Below are 16134 nucleotides of genomic sequence, written 5' to 3'. Positions count from 1 at the left end.
AAAGATTTGAAATAAAAATTTTTGGTCCAAATATAGTTCTTTTAATTATTATCATCGTAATTTCTATTCTTAATGTCAGTTGGAAGTCACAACACATATTTGTATCCAATTCGGAGATCAAACTAAATTTATTGGTATTGTTTCTTGCTAAGAACAAGCATATAACTGAGATACTTTGTCTTGGTACACAGCATGCATTCAATGTTTCATTACAACAAAAAATAAGCCAGGATTTTACCCTATGACATTGAGAGACAATTCTCAAGTATCAATAGATGACACTTTATTTGAAAACTTTGGATGTACTTAAAGCCCCATTTAAAATATGGAGGATTAGCATTACTGTAACTTGAATGTTATTTGCTAATGAAACAAAGAAATTAAATGTGTAGAACTCATAATGTGACTGGAATAAGCTTTGTTCTGTTTAATATTTCAATTTGATATTGGCCTAGCCTATGTTCCCTGGAAATAGATGATCAGTCTGTTGTAGGTTGAGTTGCATTTGAGCAGTTTATCAGGGAGTTCTCTCAGGAGACACACTTGTGAGGAGGCTGCAGTGTTGGGAGGAGGGAGAGCTGATCCATTAAGCAGTGGGAACTGATACTTCAGCTAATCCTAGAATCTGGGGGAATCCTATTGCCAGCAGCTGATATCTCCTCTGAAGAATGATGAGGGGTATGTTTGGTGGTAAGGATAATCACCACAGAGTCACTGGAGGCTCCCAGTTTAAACAGTAAGTAGGGATGCAGCAGCCATGGCCTGAGAAGGACATAGTCCACCAATGGCTTTTTGATCTTGGTCATCCCATCAATTGCTATCTAAGCGTGAAGGGATTCTGGAACTGATGGTGGACAATAAGAATGAAGAGTTATCTGTTTTAGCACTTCAGACTGACCGACCAGGGCTGCCTCCGAAGGGAGCGACGCCCCCCCCCCCCCCCCCCCCCCCCCCGGCTCTTACAGGTTAGTTTTATAGGGCGCAACCACAGACCTCTACATATGTGGCTTTGACTGATTGGGTGTCTCCTACCTGTGTGTTTTAGTAACGGTTACCCGGATACTAGTAACTGCTGAGGCGTTTATTAAACAACAAAATGGCCTTGTTTTAGGTATGTGTTTTAGCAACGGTTACCCGGAACCGGTATCAGTAACAGCTAAGGCATTCAACAAAATGGCTACCTAGGCAACATGGAGTCACTATGGCTAATTGGCCCAGGCAGGTTCTAGGGGTTTAACAGGTTTTAACGTGGAATCGGCCCCAACAATAGTAATTACAGAACTTAGACAAGAATTCGAGTTCTTTGCTCGTTCATTGAGAATTCCTACCTCTGAATATTTTCAAGAAGGAAATTGTTTCAAAATGATGGGAACTACTATAGTTATAACATTTTTAAAGGAACAAAATCAAAGTAAAATACATCAAATTATATCATCATTTCATCTTTACTTGTGTTACATTACAACCTCAGTGAACATCTTTTTTTTTAAATTTTCTTGCTTATTTTTTGAGCATATTTATGGTACCAACTTACATGCTTTTGTAATAGGAACATTACATGTAGAACTTGTTTTTATATCATGTTTGACTGCTTTATGTTAGACAGTATTAGAAATAACAATAATTTTAATTTCTTAAAAATCACTATCAACCTTTGTGGTTATAGTGATAGGATAGTTCTGCTCTTTATTCAGAATTCAACATGTGTTCTTCTAGAAATGTGAACAATTTAGATTGACATCAAAATGCAAAGAAAAGAAAAAAATTTGTATTTGTAATATGTTAAATTGTGAGACATGAAAAACCAAACACTTAGACTATCTTCCCCATTCCTCATCCCCAATATTATGTTAGACCTATACAGTGATATTTTTCTTCCTTTGCTCTCTTAGGAGCTGTTTTATGATTTCTGAAAATGTGCTGTATCCCCTGAAAAGTGAGTTACCACAAGAAGCACAGGACACATTCACCCTGGTTTTCTCTATGCATCGAAACCTTTCCACACGGGCAGCCTTGTGACTTACGAGGTTGACCCAGTCACCCTCTTTGCTATGGCATTATTTGTGTGTTGTGCTCTGCTTTCTGTGTTTTAATAATAGGAAACTGGCTAGTGATTTCTCAAGTTATAGATCAATGACCTCATTTAGAATTCAAGACGAAAATATATTTTGTTTTGACTTCTTATTACAAAACACTCATTTCAAAAGTGCTACTTGGTTGACTCTTTGCTCAAATTCAAGGTAGTTGCATTGTCCAGGAAGAAAATTCTCCTTACGCCAGAGTGCAAGGTCCTAACTCTATGAGTTCTCTGTTGCTTAAGAGACTAAAAAGGTGAAAGTAGAGGTTTAATACTGATTGTTTATCAACTACCAAAGGTGTCATTATATGTCATCAAGAGAGAGAAAGAGAATTTGAAAGAGAAAAATATTTATGCCACTTGACAAAGTAGGGAGAGTTTCCAATTTCCCTAAACAATATCCAGATTGTATCACTTTTTGAGGTACGCTCTTTAAAGCAACAATATAATGTGTCGATACTCCAAAGGTAAGTGCTCTGCGTGTGCCTGTGCAAAAGCATTATTTTTCTCTTGAGGTTTGTGCAAATATTTCTGTTTCTTCGTCACCAAAGTAACAGCTTCAATCAATTTCTCTTTTAGCTTATGTAAGAGATACTGATTAAAACAAGGATGATTCACAGATGGAACATGAAGCACACTGCTCCCCCTGGATATTAAAGGACAAACAAACAAGGTCTCTTCAGACTTCAGTTTTCTGTCAGAATGATCAGAGAACGGTGACTGAATGGCATCCATTAGGGAGAATTCCAGGCCAACTACGGCAATAGGTTTTGGTAACTGCCTGAGAGTATCTCATGGGAACTATGAGACTCTGACAAAACAGGGCTGTCTTCTTGTCATGTCAGGCATCTAAATGATGGCCTTTATTTGGGACTGACATTTGGGTGATTAACTATACTTTGAACTTTTGTACTTGTTCTTTTTTGTCATATTCTCATTCTTAGTCAAAGAGAGGCAACACCTTGCCTCTGTGATGTGGTGTGCAGCGTTTAACATCTGTTCCAGACTTTTTTCTTGACTACACCTGATTCTAGATGGTCTAACATACATAGAAATATTATCCAACTGCTGACATTTAGTTCTGATCCGTTGTCAAGCCTTAATCACCACTATGTCTTTAAACTCTTCAAATCTCTTTCCCTCTGCCCCTCCTTCCTCTCTGTCTTTCCACCTCTCTGTCTCTCTCTTTCTCCCTCTCTCATTTCCTTTGAATTATTTTAGCCTGTAATTACATATGACCTGAATTATGTCAACAGCCTTCTATCTGGTCTCTCTGCCTCAGGCTGCCTCCCCTTCAAGAGGTTTCCACACTGTAGTCAGAGTGGTCACTCACAATGTCAACTTCAGCTGTGTGACCCCAAGGCTTGAAACACTTCAATGACTGCATTATTTTGCTGTTGCTGTTTTAGGTTTGACTCATTAAAATGATGTGAAAATTCTTTATTTTTGGCCCAGGCTTGCATCTCTAGCTTTCTCTCTCATTTATCTCTCTGCTCTAACTCTGCTCCAGTTAGTGACTTGCAATGCCACAAACACAACACAGCCTACCTGACCACTCTCATTTACACAGGATAGTCCCTCTACTTGGAATTCCTTTCTGCTTGGATAACTCTTACCTGCTTCAGTTTTATTTTTACATTTTACTTTCTTGGGGATTTTTGAGGGGTGGTTTCGAGACTAGGTTGGGTGGCTTTCCCATTGGCTACCTAAGCCTGTTCTCAGTTCACTCCAGTAGTTGTACCAGTAGAGAGATGTTCTGTAATTTCTCTCTTACTCTCTTAGCTATCTGACAAATTCCTTCGGAGTAGGAGGTTAGTGCACTAGAACTGAGTGATCCAAGGGAGGGCCTTGTGGGCTATGGAAATTATTCAGGTGAGATGGAAGCCATTGGAGGGTTTCTAGTAGGAGAGGGCACTGGAACAAGAGATGTTTTACAGGCGTCAATAAAATATACTGATACTTAAAGCAGAGTAAATAAAAGAAAAATGAACTAATCCAGACACATTATGAGAATTTTCAGGACATAAGGATAAAGAAAAGGAAACACTGGATGCCTGGGTGACTCAGCTGGTTAAGCATCTTGCTTAGCTTGGATCATGATCCAAGTCCTGCATAGGGCTCCTTGCTCAGCCGGGAGCCTGCTTCTCTCTCTGCCTCTGCCTGCCACTCTGCCTGCTTATGCTCTCACTCTCTCTGACAGATAAATAAACAAATAAAATCTTTAAAAAAAAAGAAAACACAAGCAACAACAATAAAAATCAGATATTATCAGAGAAGAAAAAAGGACAACAAACAAAAACAATAATCAAAACAAAACTGATATCATAAAAGAAATAAAATTAGATTGACATTCAAACTTTAGTTAATACTAGAAGACATTAGCTTATTTTCTTTTGTTAAATTATGTTTGCATAATTTGGTCATGATTCAATACTCTTTTTTTTTCATATTAACATTCCTAGTATATTAATCCTCTCATGAAAATCTGCACAGTCACCACAGATAAAACCACTACAGCATCTTTACTCCTTCTTTTTTTTTTTTTTTTTAAAGATTTTATTTATCTATTAGACAGAGATCACAAGCAGGCAGAGAGGCAGACAGAGAGAGAGGAGGAAGCAGGCTCCCCACCAAGCAGAGAGCCTGATGCGGGGCTCGAACCCAGGAGCCTGGGATCATGACCTGAGCTGAAGGCAGAGGCTTTAACCCACTGAGCCACCCAGGCGCCCCTACTCCTTCTTTTTGCCAGCACCAGCATTGGCTTTTGCAGTCCCCCTGACTCTCTTCATTCTGTTCTTGCGTTCTTTTCATGGTTTTCTTGAGGTCTTTTTCTTCTCATACAGACCATGTCTTGAAAGTGTATGTTTGGGTTCATTTTTCTTTCCATAATCCGAGGAATCATAAATCATGCCAAAGCCAGGTGTCATGCCACCACCAAAATGGGTTCTGAATCCAAGTACAAACATAACATCTGGTGTGGTCTTGTACATTTTGGGTAGTTTTTCCCAAATTTCTGTCTTAGGTACTGTGGCCTTGCTAGGATGAAGGACACCAATGACCATTTGCACTGAAGCAGTCGGTTGGTCATGAACTTCCTGGTCCGGATAGTTACTGTGTCGTTCATGATGGCAGCTGAGCTTCAAGCAGCCAGAGACTAAAAGAGCTCAGTGTTCTTTTAATGTGGTTTTGGTTTGGGTGCTCTATGTTTTATATATGCTATTAAGTGATATGGTTCTGTAATTTTCATTTCTCATGTTTTTCTTTCTTTCTTTTTTTTTAAAGTATCAGCATTATCCTAGTGTCATAGAATGAAGTGGTAAGTGTTCCTTTTCCGTGGTACAAAGGAGCTTGTATAAAAGAAGAATTTTTACTTCCTTAAATGTTAAAATTTAATAAGGGGCATTTTCCAGTTCATCCTAAATTTTTTTGTTAAATGATATATTTTGATGATTTTCCATTACATCTAAATTTTAAAATTGATTAGTATTTGTTTATAATATTGACTTATTTTTTAATGTCTGCAGAACATAGAGTAATGTGCCCTTGTTTTTATTACTGGTAAAGATCACTTTCTTTATGTTTGTTTGTTTTATTTTATTTTGGTCATTCCAAAGAATTTGTCTTTGGCTTTGTTAATGCTCTTGCATGTTTGTTGTATATTTCATTATTTTCTTCTCTTAAGTTTATATTTTCCCTTCTATGGGCAGGAGGAGGAGGGTAAAAGGAGGTTGTTAGTTTACTGGTTTTCTCTCTCTCTCTCTTTTTTAATATAATGGCTTACCCCATTAGTTTTCAACCTTTATTAAGGTATATTTAGGCTATATATTTCTACTGAAGCATGCCTTTTTTTGCACATAATATTTGACATGTAGTAATTTTCTTATTATTTAATTGAAATATTTTCTAATTTCCACTGGATTTCCTTTTCTTTCTTTGGCCCACATGAATTATGTTATTTTGAATTGTCTTCCCCATGTGTGCTAGAAAATGTGACTTTATGGCTGTTGAACATAGAGTTCTATAATATAGTGATATGTTCTGTTAAGAATGTTTTTAAAATTTATCTAAAGTGAAATTTTCTTTTTCCAGTAATTACTGAAAGAAGAGAGTAATTAACACTATGATTATAAATGTATTTCTCTTATGACTTTTCCAGTATTTTATTTACTTTTGAGATCATATTATTAGGCATATTGAACCTTTTATCATTTTGAAGTGACTTTTTTTTTAAAGTTTTTATTTATTTGAGAGGGAGAGAGAACAAGCAGGGGAGGGTACAGAGGAAGAGGGACAAGCAGACTCCCTGGTGAGGTTGGAGCCCAACGGCAGGGCTCCATCCAAAGACCCTGAGATCATGACCTGAGCTGAAGTCAGATGCTTAACCAACTGAGCCATCCAAGTGCCCCTGAAGTGATCTTAAATGCGTTATATGATTTGTAGCAAAGTATTTAAATTTTTAAATTTTTTACCTAATTTTTCAAATTTGAAATAAATGTATCTCAAAATTTGTTTGAAATTGGTTTGCTAAAGGGGTGCCTGGGTGGTTCAGGGGGTTAAAGCCTCTGCCTTTGGCTCAGGTCATGATCCCAGGGTCCTGGGATCAAGCCCCACATCGGGCTCTCTGCTCAGCAGGGAACCTGCTTTCTCCTCTCTCTCTGCCTGCCTCTCTGCCTGCTTATGACCTCTGTCAAATAAATAAATAAAAAATCTTAAAAAAAAAAAGAAATTGGTTTGCTAAACACTCATAGTTTCTGCAGTTCCCACGAGGAAGGTTCTTAGCTCACAGAGCTGTCTTAGGCAGTAGATCCAGAAGGATATTGATCAAAAACCCCATCTTGATAGCAGGCTAATATTAAGCAGAGCTCTTCATCAGAAGTTTTTGAAGTAGTCACTCAGCAGATAGCTCAGGTACAAGGAGATGTAATGCAGTATCTTCTCTCCTTTAAAAACCCCATGCTTCTCAGGAGCTAATATGCATAATGACTTTATACACATACACAAGATCCCTGCAATGGTCATATCAATTATAAGAGTCACTGCACTTAGGGAAGCCAAAGTTCAGAGTCCCAAAGCAATTCATAAATCAGGGAATATTTTTCACATAAATACTCCTACTTAGTATATAACTGACTTTGTATATTTCTCATGAAAGAGAGCCAAATGCAGGAGAGTTAGCCAAATGTTGAATGTTTCCAGCAGAGACAAGGGTTTATTAATTCCCATCTACTTATGGGGACCCACTAGCTCATGTTGGACTAGCTTATGTAGAACTATTTCTTCATGTTCAGGTCTCAAAGGCCCATGGCTAAACAAATACTGTATTTTCATGGATTATGAGAATTGCTTGAGCATTTGCTATTTCCTATAAAACATCATATTCTTATAGAAAACAAAAGAAGAAGGTTGTTGAGAGACAAATGAGGTGAGATTTCTGGAATAGATTATTTATACCTGCTGATTAAACATGGGGAGGAGTTTTATGTAAATTTTTAGGGTCAAGGATGTAGTACTGAAAGTTCACAGAAATTAAAAGTTTAAAGAAGGTAATAGAAGATCCTGTAAACCATAGACTAGTCTGAATTCATACGAAGTATTGGCAGGGGCTTTCTTGTATTCTGCTTTCTACTATGAGAATTATGGCAGACTAATTCTAACTGAAAGGTCAAAGAGGATGATAGGCATGCAGACTTCACTCATGGAAGCCTAGATGCCACCAGACATCCTCAGCCACCCACATATGTGTATGTGGTCTTGAAATAGCAAACTCATCACATTCCAGTTAAAAAAGAACTTATCACTCAAAGAAAAATCTTTGGACAACCAAAGATTTAAAGTATTTAATTAAGAAAAACATTTAGTGATATAGGGATCAATCCAACAGGAAGATATAACATTTGTTAATATTTATGTACTCAATATAGGAACAATTAAATATGTAAAGCAAATATTAATAGACCTAAAGAGAGAAATAGACAGCAATACACTAGTAGTACAGGACTTTAATACCCCACTTACATCAATGCAAAGATCATCTAGGAAAAAAATCGGTAAGAAAATATTGGCCTTAAATGACATGTTAGACCAAATTGGCAAACAGATATTTACAAGACAGTCCATTCAAAAGCAGCTGAATACACATTCTTCTCAATTGTACATGGGACATTTTCCAAGATAAATCATACGATAGGTCACAAAACACTTCTAATAAATTAAAAAACATTGAAGTCATATCAAGTTTTTTTATCTGACCACAGTGGTATGAAACAAGAAATTACTTACATGAAGAAAACTGGTAAACTTATGAATATGTGAAGAAACAACATGCTACTAAATGGGACAAAGAAGAAATCACAAAATAAATTTAAAAATGCCTTCTTAAAAAATTCCTTTGAGACAAATGAAAATGGAAATGGAACATACCAAAATGTATGGGATGCAGCAAAAGTAGCTCTAAGAGGAAAGTTCTTTGATAAATGCCTACTTTAAGAAACAAAAAAACTCTAAAATAACATAACATAACACCTCAAAGAGTTAGAAAAGAAGAACAAGTGAAACTCAAAGTTAGTTAGAAAGAAGGAAATAATAAAGATTAGAACAGAAATAAAATAGAGATTAAAAAGACATTGGGAAAGATCAGTGAAACTTAGAGTTTGTTCTTTGAAAAGAAAAACAAAATGTACTAACCTTTAGTTACACTTATTCAAAAAAGAGAGAGGGCATAAATAAAATTATAAATGGAAGAAGAGATATTACAGCTGTTACCACAGAAATACACAAAGTGTCATAACAGACTCTTATGAACAATTATATACTAATAAATTGGACAAGTTGTGAAAATAGATAAATTTCCAGAAACATATAATCTGCCAAGAATGAATCATGATTAAATAGAAAACTGAACAGAGCAGTTACTAGTAAGGAGATTAAATCAGTAATCAAAACTCCAAAAAGCCCAGGACCAGATGGTCTCACTGGTGAATTGTACCAAACATTTGAAGAATACTAGTCTTTCCTAAACTCTCCCAAATTATAGAAGAGGAAATCTTTCAAACTCATTTTACAAGGTCAGCATTATCCTGATACCAAATTCAAAGAAGAATAACACAGGAAAAGAAAATACAAGCCAATATCCCTAATGAAGATAGATGTAAAATTCCTCAACAAAATATCAGACAACCAAATTTAACAATACATTAAAAGGATTATACATCCTGATTGAGTGGGATTTTTTTTTTAAATTTCTTTTCAGTGTAACAGTATTCATTATTTTTGCACCACACCCAGTGCTCCATGCAATAGGTGCCCTCCCTATTACCCACCACCTGGTTCCCCCAACCTCCCACCCCCCGCCCCTTCAAAACCCTCAGCTTGTTTTTCAGAGTCCATAGTCTCTCATGGTTCATCTCCCCCTTCTAATTGCCCTCAACTCCCTTCTCCTCTCCATCTCCCCATGTCCTCCATGTTATTTGTTATGCTCCACAAATAAGTGAAACCATACGATAATTGACTCTCTCTGCTTGACTTATTTCACTCAGCATAATATCTTCCAGTCCTGTCCATGTTGCTACAAAAGTTGGGTATTCATCCTTTCTGATGGAGGCATAATACTCCATCATGTATATGGACCACATCTTCCTTATCCATTCGTCCATTGAAGGGCATCTTGGTTCTTTCCACAGTTTGGCGACCGTGGCCACTGCTGCTATAAACATTGCGGTACAGATGGCCCTTCTTTTCACTACATCTGTATCTTTGGGGTAAATACCCAGTAGTGCAATTGCAGGGTCATAGGGAAGCTCTATTTTTAATTTCTTGAGGAATCTCCACACTGTTCTCCAAATTGAGTGGGATTTATCCGGGGATGGAAGTATAGTTCAACATCTACAAATCAGTGTGATATACCATGTTAACAAAATGAAGAATAAAAATTATATAACTTCAGGGCTCCTAGATGGCTCAGCAGGTTAAGCCTCTGCCTTCGGCTCAGGTCGTGATCTCAGGGTCCTGGGATCAAGCCCTGCATCTGGCTCTCTGCTCAGCAGGGAGCCTGCTTCCCCCTCCCCCTCCCCCTCTGCCTGCCTCTCGCCTACTTGTGATCTCTCTCTCTTTTTCTGTTGAATAAATATATAAAATCTTAAATATATATATATATATATATATATATATATATAACTTAATTCCTATGTGGAATTTAAGAAACAATATAAACAAAGGAAAAAAATAAGAGAGAAAGAGAGTGAGACTAACCAAGAAATGGTCTCTTAACTATGGAGAATAAACTGATGGCTACCAGAAGGGAGGTGGATGGAGGAGATGGGTGAAATAGGTAATGGGGATTAAAGAGTACACTTATCCTGACAAGCTGTATATAAAATTGTTGTTTAAAAGTATAAAATTGTTAAATCACTATATTGTAACCTGAAACCAAGGTAACACTGTATGTTAACTATACTGGAATTAAAAGACTGGTATATATACACAATGGAATACTATGCAGCCATCAAAAGAAATGAAATCATGCCATTTGCGACGATGTGGATGGAACTAGAGCGTATCATGCTTAGTGAAATAAGTCAATCGGAGAAAGACAACTATCATATGATCTCCCTGATATAAGGACATGGAGAAGCAACATGGGGGGGTAGGGGGTTGGGGGAAGAGTAAATGAAACAAGATGGGATTGGGAGGGAGACAAACCATAAATGACTCTTAATCTCACAAAACAAACTGGGGGTTGCTGGGGGGAGGTGGGATTGGGAGAGGGGGAGCGGGCTATGGACATTGAGGAGGGGAGGCGAACCATAAGAGACTATGTACTCTGAAAAACAACCTGAGGGTTTTGAAGGGTCAGGGGTGGGAGGTTGGGGCAACCTGAGGGTTTTGAAGGGTCAGGGGTGGGAGGTTGGGGGAACAGGTGGTGGGTAATGGGGAGGGCACGTTTTGCATGGAGCACTGGGTGTTGTGCAAAAAGAATGAATACTGTTACACTGAAAAAATAAATAAAATGAAAAAAAAAGCATTTGATAAAATTCAACATCCATTTATTTTCTTTTTTAATTTTATTTATTTATTTGACAGACAGAGATCACAAGTAGGCAGAGAGGCAGGCAGGGAGAGAGGGGGAAGCAGGCTCTCCACTGAGCAGAAAGCCAGATGTGGGGCTCAATCCCAAGACCCTGAGATCATGACCTGAGCCGAAGGCAGAGGCATTAACCCACTTAGCCACCCAAGTGCCCCTCAACATCCATTTATGATAGAAACTCTCAACAAATTAGGTTGGGGGAATGTACTTCAACATAATAAAGGCCATATGTGACAACCCCACAACTGACATCATACTCAAAGGTGAAAAAGTAAAAGTCTGAGAACAAGGATGTCCACACTCACCACTTTTATTCAACATAGTATTGGAAGTCCTCACCAGAGCAATTAGGCAAGAAAATGAAATAAAGGGAACCCAAGTTGGAAAAAAAAAAAAAAGTAACTCTGTCACTACTTGCAGATGACATGATATCATTATAAAAACCTTGAAGACTCCATCAAAATTCTAGAACCAATAAACAAATAAAAGAAATGAAAAAAGTCAAAAGTCAAAAATATGTTGTTTTACACTAATAATGAACTATAAGAAAGAGAAATTAAGAAAAAAACTCATTTATAACTGTATCAAAAAGAATAAAATTCCTAGGAATAAATATAACCATAAAGGTAAAGACATGTTGAAAAACTATAGAACATTAATAAAGAAGTTGAAGAATTTTTTTTTGGTGGGATCCTTGTCTGGTTTTGGGATCAAGGTGATGCTGGCCTCATAGAATGAGTTTGGAAGTTTTCCTTCCATTTCTATTTTTTGGAACAGTTTCAGGAGAATAGGAATGAGTTCTTCTTTAAATGTTTGGTAGAATTCCCCTGGGAAGCCGTCTGGCCCTGGGCTTTTGTTTGTTTGGAGATTTTTGATGACTGTTTCAATCTCCTTACTGGTTATGGGCCTGTTCAGGTTTTCTATTTCTTCCTGGTTCAGTTGTGGTAGTTTATATGTCTCTAGGAATGCATCCATTTCTTCCAGATTGGCCAATTTGTTGGCGTAGAGTTGCTCATAGTATGTTCTTATAATTGTCTGTATTTCTTTGGTGTTAGTTGTGATCTCTCCTCTTTCATTCATGATTTTATTGATTTGGGTCCTTTCTCTTTTCTTTTTGATGAGTCTGGCCAGGGGTTTATCAATCCTATTGATTCTTTCAAAGAACCAGCTCCTAGTTTCATTGATTTTTTCTATTGTTTTTTTGGTTTCTATTTCATTGATTTCTGCTCTGATCTTTATGATTTCTCTTCTCCTGCTGGGTTTAGGGTTTCTTTCTTGTTCTTTCTCCAGCTCCTTTACGCGTAGGGTTAGGTTGTGTACTTGAGACCTTTCTTGTTTCTTGAGAAAGGCTTGTACCGCTATATATTTTCCTCTCAGGACTGCCTTTGCTGTGTCCCACAGATTTTGAACTGTTGTGTTTTCATTATCATTTGTTTCCATGAATTTTTTCAATTCTTCTTTAATTTCCTGGTTGACCCATTCATTCTTTAGAAGGATGCTGTTTAGTCTCCATGTAGTTGGTGGGAATGCAAGCTGGTCCAACCACTCTGGAAAACAGCATGGAGGTTCCTCAAAAGGTTGAAAATAGAACTACCCTATGACCCAGCAATTGCACTACTGGGTATTTACCCTAAAGATACAAACATAGTGATCCGAAGGGGCACGTGTACCCGAATGTTTATAGCAGCAATGTCTACAATAGCCAGACTATGGAAAGAACCTAGATGTCCATCAACAGATGAATGGATAAAGAAGATGTGGTATATATACACAATGGAATACTATGCAGCCATCAAAAGAAATGAAATCTTGCCATTTGCGACGACGTGGATGGAACTAGAGCGTATCATGCTTAGTGAAATAAGTCAATCGGAGAAAGACAACTATCATATGATCTCCCTGATATGAGGACATGGAGAAGCAACATGGGGGGGTAGGGGGATAGGAGAAGAGTAAATGAAACAAGATGGGATTGGGAGGGAGACAAACCATAAATGACTCTTAATCTCACAAAACAAACTGGGGGTTGCTGGGGGGAGGTGGGATTGGGAGAGGGGGAGCGGGCTATGGACATTGGGGAGGGGAGGCGAACCATAAGAGACTATGGACTCTGAAAAACAACCTGAGGGTTTTGAAGGGTCAGGGGTGGGAGGTTGGGGGAACAGGTGGTGGGTGATTGGGAGGGCACGTTTTGCATGGAGCACTGGGTGTTGTGCAAAAAGAATGAATACTGTTACGCTGAAAAAATTAATAAAAAGGGAAAAAAAAACAAAAAAAACCACAAAAACAAACAAACAAACAAACAAACAAAAAAGAAGTTGAAGAAGACACAAATAAATGGAAAGCTACTCACTGTTCATGGTTTGGAAGAATAAATATTGCCAAAATGTCCATAATACTCAAAGAATTCTGTAGATTAAATACAATTCCTATCAAAATGTCAATGTACTTTTTCATAGAAATAGAATAAACTGTCCAAAAATTTGTATAGAACCACAAAAGATGGTGAATTGCCAAAGCTGTATTAAGATAGAGGAACAAAGCTGGAAGCAAGACAATTCTGATTTCAAACTATATTACAAAGCTGTAGTAAATTTTTTTTAACATCTTAATTTTATTTTATTTTTTCAGTGCTCCATGAATCATTGTTTATGCACCACACCCAGTGCTGCATGCAATACGTTCCTTCCTTAATACCCACCACCAGGCTGTAGTAATTAAAACAGTACGTTATTGGCATTGAAACACACATGCAGATCAATAGAACAGAATAGAGAGCCCAGAAATAAATCTATGCATATATGGTCAATTAAATTATGAAAAAGGAGCCAAGAATATGCAATGGGGAAAGAGGCTAACATCTAAAATATATAAAGGACACATACAACTCAATAACAACAACAACAACAACAACAGCAGCAAAATCCCAAACAAGCTGATTAAAAATATGGGGAAAGACATTTTTCCAAAGAAGACATACAGATGGCAGGGGCGCCTGGGTGCCTCAGTGGGTTAAGCCTCTGCCTTCAGCTCAGGTCATGGTCTCAGGTCCTGGGAATCAAGCCCAGGATCGGGCTGTCCCCTCAGCAGGGAGCCTGCCTCCCCTTCTCTCTCTCTGCCTGCCTCTCCACTTCCTTGTGATCTCTCTCTGTTAAGTAAATAAATAAAATCCTTAAAAGCTTTTGATCTTGATGAAATCCCAATAGTTCATTTTGCCCTTGCTTCCCTTGCCTTTGCCGTTGTTCCTAGGAAGATGTTGCTACGGCTGAGGTCGAAGAGGTTGCTGCCTGCATTCTCCTCAAGGATTTTGATGGATTCCTTTCTCACATTGAGGTCCTTCATCCATTTGGAGTCTATTTTTGTGTGTGGTGTAAGGAAGTGGTCCAATTTCATTTTTCTGCATGTGGCTGTCCAATTTTCCCAGCACCATTTATTGAAGAGGCTGTCTTTTTTCCATTGGACATTCTTTCCTGCTTTGTCGAAGATTAGTTGACCATAGTGTTGAGGGTTGATTTCTGGGCTCTCTCTTCTGTTCCACTGATCTATGTGTCTGTTTTTATGCCAGTACCATGCTGTCTTGATGATGACAGCTTTGTAATAGAGCTTGAAGTCCGGAATTGTGATGCCACCCACTCTGGCTTTCTTTTTCAATATTCCTTTGGCTATCCGAGGTCTTTTCTGGTTCCATATAAATTTTAGGATTATTTGTTCCATTTCTTTGAAAAAAATGGATGGTATTTTGATAGAGATTGCATTAAATGTATAGATTGCTTTAGGTAGCATGGACATTTTCACAATATTTATTCTTCCAATCCAGGAGCATGGAACATTTTCCATTTCTTTGTGTCTTCCTCAATTTCTTTCATGAGTACTTTATAATTTTCTGTGTATAGATTCTTAGCCTCTTTGGTTAGGTTTATTCCTAGGTATCTTATAGTTTTGGGTACAATTGTAAATGGGATTGACTCCTTAATTTCTCTTTCTTCAGTCTTGTTGTTGGTGTACAGAAATGCAACTGATTTCTGTGCATTGATTTTATATCCTGACACTTTACTGAATTCCTGTACAAGTTCTAGCAGTTTTGGAGTGGAGTCTTTTGGGTTTTCCACATAGAGTATCATATCATCTGCAAAGAGTGATAGTTTGACTTCTTCTTTACCAATTTGGATGCCTTTAATTTCTTTTTTTGTCTGATTGCTGAGGCTAGGACTTCTAGTACTATGTTGAATAGCAGTGGTGATAATGGACATCCCTGCCGTGTTCCTGACCTTAGCGGAAAAGCTTTCAGTTTTTCTCCATTGAGAATGATATTTGCGGTGGTTTTTCATAAATGGCTTTGATAATATTGAGGTATGTGCCCTCTATCCTTACACTTTGAAGAGTTTTGATCAGGAAGGGATGATGTACTTTGTCAAATGCTTTTTCAGCATCTACTGAGAGTATCATATGGTTCTTGTTCTTTCTTTTATTAATGCGTTGTATCACATTGATTGATTTGCAGATGTTGAACCAACCCTGCAGCCCTGGAATAAATCCCACTTGATCGTGGTGAATAATCCTTTTAATGTACTGTTGAATCCTATTGGCTAGTATTTTGGCGAGAATTTTTGCGTCTGTGTTCATCAAGGATATTGGTCTGTAGTTCTCTTTTTTGGGAAACAGTTAACAAAACCAAAAGACAACTGACAGAATGGGAGAAGATATTTGCAAACAACATATCAGATAAAGGGCTAGTATCCAAAATCTATAAGGAACTTAGCAAACTCAACACCCAAAGAACAAACAATCCAATCAAGAAATGGGCAGAGGACATGAACAGACATTTCTGCAAAGAAGACATCCAGATGGCCAACAGACACATGAAAAAGTGCTCCACGTCACTCGGCATCAGGGAAATACAAATCAAAACCACAATGAGATATCACCTCACACCAGTCAGAATGGCTAAAATTAACAAGTCAGGAAATGACAGATG

General features: G+C 37.7%; 1 pseudogene; it reads right to left on the bottom strand.

The window, feature by feature from the left end:
- Positions 1–4806: 4806 nt before the first annotated feature.
- LOC123937120 lies at positions 4807–5204 on the bottom strand (annotated as a pseudogene).
- Positions 5205–16134: the final 10930 nt, after the last annotated feature.

The sequence above is a fragment of the Meles meles genome, chromosome 2 (genome assembly GCF_922984935.1).
Source record: "Meles meles chromosome 2, mMelMel3.1 paternal haplotype, whole genome shotgun sequence".
In the NCBI taxonomy this organism is placed as follows: Eukaryota; Metazoa; Chordata; class Mammalia; order Carnivora; family Mustelidae; genus Meles; species Meles meles.
Note: the sequence above shows the minus strand (reverse complement) of the source record. Positions and strands in the feature narration are given on the sequence as shown.